The following is a 4,682-nucleotide window of genomic DNA, read 5'->3' as shown; positions in this document are numbered from 1 at the left end:
GGCAGAGCCTAAATGCAGCTCTTTAGCCCAGAGGGTGGCCATGAGGGAGGGGTCAGAAGTGCTTGCTCAGGAGCAGAGACAGAATGAGGGCTATGAGCTGTGGACCACATTTTGTGAATACCGCCTTAGATCTTCTCCCAAGTTCTCCTAAGTTTCTGTTCTCCCTTCCTCATTGGCCACATCCATCACTACCTTTCCCCCTCCATGGTACCTCACCTTGCTCCTGCTTTCCCCCCAAGACCAGGAGTAAGGCAAAGATACCTGCTCTCACTACCTCCATTGATTATGATGGCGGTTCTAGCCCATGCAATAAGGCAAGACAAAGAAATAAAAGTGTTCTGTGTTTTCTTAGATACTGTATTTATGTATTTGGCATTCATTTATCACAGGGCAATTGTATTAACTATTTTTTTTTTTAATTTTCTGCATTCTTGATGCTCAGGCACTTGTGGCCTGGCTGACTGGGGAGAGATGGCCCCTCCCAAGGCTAGCCTATTCTTAGATAGAGCAAAGGGCATTCCTAGGAGCATGCCTTTCCTATGCAAACTAACCAATCCAGGGCCCATACTCTAAACCACCTCCTTTATCTAACTCTCACCTACCACGCCAGTATTTCCTCTGCCCTGAGTCAACCCTGTGCCAGGTGCCAGACAACGACAGACAGTTGTAACCTGTAACCCAAAGCCCACCGGAATTAATCAAACTAGCCAATCCTAAGCTGTTTCCCTTTCCTTGCTTGTCTTGCCAGGGGAAAACACACTAAAGGTGTGGTCTGTGCCTTCCCCTTGGTCTTGCCTCTTCCTCCTCTATTGCTTCCCCAGGTGGCCGGCCCTCTATGGCACGGCATTTTCCTTCTCTGCAGGAAACGTAAGTTAAAAAACCTTCCTTCAGTGTCATTACCCTCTCTGTGTCATCACTCAGTCACCTGTATACATTAAAACGCTGTGAGAATAAGAATTGAGCCAAAAGGCATCCAGATTGGAAAGAAAGAAGGAAAAACCCTTCGTTTACAGATGACTTGATTGTTTACATAGAAGATCCAATGGAATCGACAAAAAAAGCTACTAGAGCTGTACCTGATTTAAGCACGGTCACAGGATACAAGAGCAATACATGAAAATCAATTGTTTTTCTATATACTAATGACAAAAAATGGAAGTCAAATGGAAATGGTACCACTTACAATAGCTTCAAAATATGAAATACTTAGAAATAAATACAACAGATGTGCAAGATCTGAACACGAAAACTATAAAACATTACTGAGAGAAATTAAAGATTAATGAATGGAGATTTCATACGTATGTATGAATAGTGTTCAATACTGCTCAGATGTCAGTTCTCCCCAAATTAACATGTAGATATAACACAATCTCAACCAAATCCCAGTAGGCTATTTTGTAGAAATTGGCAAGCCAATTCTAAAATGCCTGTAGAAATTCAAAGCACTTAGAATGGCTAAAAACTTGAAATTGAAGAACAGAGTTGGAGGATTTACACTACCTGCCTTTAAGACTTACTATAAAGCTACTGTAATCAAGATGTATTGGTGTCAAGACAGATAAATAGATCAATGGAACAGAACGGAGTATAGAAAGAGACTCACAATTACGTGGTCAATTTATTTCTAACAAAGACGCAAAGGCAGTTCAGTGGAGAAATCACAGTCTTTTGAACAACTGGAAATTTAGATTAAAAAAATGAACTTGAATTCATATTTTGCACTACCTACAAAAATTAACTCAAAATGAATCATCAGCCTAAATGTAAGTCCTAAAAGTAATTAAGTCAAGAAAAAAAAAAACAACAAAAAAACAGGGCGCCTGGGTAGCTCAGTCGTTCAGCATCTGCCTTCAGCTCAAGTCATGATTCCGGGGTCCTGGGATCGAGCCCTGCATCAGGCTCCTTGCTCAGCGGGAAGCCTGCTTCTCCCTCTCACACTCCCCTTGCTTTGTTCCCTCTCTCGTTGTGTCTCTCTCTGTCAAATAAACAAATAAAACCTTAGAAGAAAAAAACAGGAGAAAATCTTTGAGACTTTGGGTTAGGCACAGATTTCTTAGATTCAACACCAAAAGCATTAAAGAAAATATTGACAAATTGGAGCCCCTCAAAATGAAATCTGTTCTTCAAAAGATACCATCAAGAAAATGAAAAGAGAAGCTACAGACTGGGAGACAATATTGGCAAATCACGTAACTGACAAAGGATTTGTATCCCAAATATACAAAGAACCCTCAAAATTCGTGGAAAAAAATCCCAATTGAAAATACGAGCTAAAGATTTGAAGAGATACTTTGTCAAAGAAAGACATACAGTTCACAACCACATGAAAAGATGTGTAAGAGCATTAGTCATTAGGGAAATGTGAATGAAAACCACAGTGAGATCACATTGTGTATCTGTTAAACGGCACAAATTGAAAGACCAGCCATTCTGACTGTTGGCGAGGAAGTGAAGCCACTGGAAATGTCCTACTCTGCTGGTGGGAATGTACAGAGGGGCATTCATGTGCGCCATTCCTTAAAAAGTTAAACACGTATCTACTACAGGCACACACACACGTACCTCATATCACAGTGTGGACCAGCCGCAAGTGGGAACTTGTGAAAAGGAAAAGTCTCAGCCCCACTCCAAGCTGTTGAAGTTTGAGAACCACTGCCCTGGGGCAAGGACACAGACTTGGAGGACCTGCCTTGTCTGCTACCTTTCCTTTCCAGGGCAATCCTGTGAGAAAAAGGAATTTTATTCCCACCCAACAAAGGAAGAAACGAAGGCTCAGAGGGATCACCTCACTCACTCCAGTTCCCTCCACCAGGCAGGTCAAGAGTCTGGACAATGCTCAGGTCTGTGTGCCTTGTGAGCTTGGTGCTTTCCCAAATGATTGTCCTTCTTCCCAGCTCCCCCAGCAGCCTAACTTCCCCCACCTTCTCTCTCCTCCCCTTTCCTATGAAGGCCATTTGTCACTGCTGCTTTCATCCGGCCACTGGTCAAGTTCTGGGGCAAGAAAGGCAGCAGGGACGAGAGTGTGAGGAGGGGCAGGCCATGGAGGTATGGGAAGATGAGAAGGGGTCTCTGAGAACAAAGAAGGAGGAGAAACCGGGGTTCAGATCTTGGTCTCTTTTCTTCCCCATGTCTGCTTGCGGGCCGCGGCTGACATCAGCACTCTGTTTACTTCCTCTTGTTTTCCATTGGAGGAGGGAGGACGGGCCCAGAGAGGGTTTGTCCTGCCCTGGTTGGGGGCAGGCACGCAGTGAGCCCTCCAGAAATGAGAGCCCAGCTGGGAAGGGAAGGCTCCCCCATGTGAAACAAGTAGAAGGAGGCCCCAAAGTTAATGTTGGAACAGGTGGGGATGACACCTCCCACTTCCTGGGTGCTGGGTGTTTTGCTGATTTGCTTCTTCTTGATGCTTTGACATCTGGGGCCTCACTGAGCAGGGAGTGACTGCCCCTTGCAGTGTTCCTCCTGGAGATAGGAAAGACTTGCCCAGGAGCACGCCTTTCTTTTTATTTTATTTTATTTTATTTATTTTTTAAGATTTTATTTATTTAAGAGAGAGGGAGATAGTGAGTGAGAGCATGAGCGGGGAGAGGGAGAAGCAGGCCCCCCACCAAAAAGGGAGCCCGATGGGGGGCTCAATCTCAGGACCCTGGGATCATGACCTGAGCTGAAGGCAGATGCCCGACTGAGTGAGCCACCCAGGTGCCCCAGGAGCATGCCTTCCATATGCACACCAACCAGTCCAGAGCCCACACTCCAAACCACCTCCTCTATCTGATGCTCCAGGAGGGCAATATTCCTCTACCCCATTCCCCCCAGGGCAGCCCCTCATCCTCAGAACCTGCTGAAATTATTCCCATTGGTCAGTCCTAAGCCTGCTTATTCTGCTTTGCCTTGTCTTTTCCACAGACACTATGATAAAGTCTCCAGCCCCTGTTTTCCCTTCGCTTCCTCAGCCTCCTGACCGACCTTGGTGCCTCCCAACATGGCCCCGCTCAGAATTCTGTGCCTCCTCTTTCTAGAGGTCTGTGAGTATAAATTCGTATTTCACGACAGTCATTTCTGCATCTTTGTGTCTTACCATACCCGATGCAAACAAATCCAAATACAATTTTATTTTATTTTTAATTTTTTTTTACTTTTTTGTTGTTTTTATTATGCACTACATTAATACACTGCATAACCTTCTAGAAGGGATAGATGAGTATGACTGAGTTATTTTTCATCAATCGGGAAAATGCTTCCTTAATCGATATTCTCCAAACCCTTTGACACATAGTAACGATTAACTCCAGAGACCCGCCTATCCCTTTGCATCAAACTTCACTGATACGGATAACAGGCGACCCTTTTTTCCTTGCCCCCGTTACTGAACCTGTGGATGTGCACCGTGGCTATGCCGGGGAGGACCAAGCACTCGGCCATGACGCCGATCCTGGGCAGGATCTCGAACCACATCGCAGCGCGGTTGCCAGGGCCAAACCTGCCTTCCCGGCCCAGTAAAGGTGACCCGGCCTTGGCCCCCTTCCCTATAATTATATTTTAAAACAGTAGTTAAGTCTCCCCAAGCCCCAGGAGGTAGGCAGGGTCTGTTACGGTCCTCATTTTACAAGAGGAAACTGAGTTCCCGTGGGAGGTTATGAACATCACTTAAGGTCACATTGCCAGTGAATGTCTGCTGTGGT

The 4,682-nt window shown here is 45.2% G+C and overlaps 1 pseudogene; it reads right to left on the bottom strand.

Moving 5' to 3' along the window:
• Nucleotides 1–4,242: 4,242 nt before the first annotated feature.
• Nucleotides 4,243–4,455, bottom strand: LOC116648620 (annotated as a pseudogene).
• Nucleotides 4,456–4,682: the final 227 nt, after the last annotated feature.

The sequence above is a fragment of the Phoca vitulina genome, unplaced genomic scaffold (genome assembly GCF_004348235.1).
Source record: "Phoca vitulina isolate PV1807 unplaced genomic scaffold, GSC_HSeal_1.0 scaffold45, whole genome shotgun sequence".
NCBI classification, from domain to species: domain Eukaryota; kingdom Metazoa; phylum Chordata; class Mammalia; order Carnivora; family Phocidae; genus Phoca; species Phoca vitulina.
The sequence above is the reverse complement of the archived record's forward strand: the minus strand, read 5'-3'. Positions and strand labels throughout refer to the sequence as shown.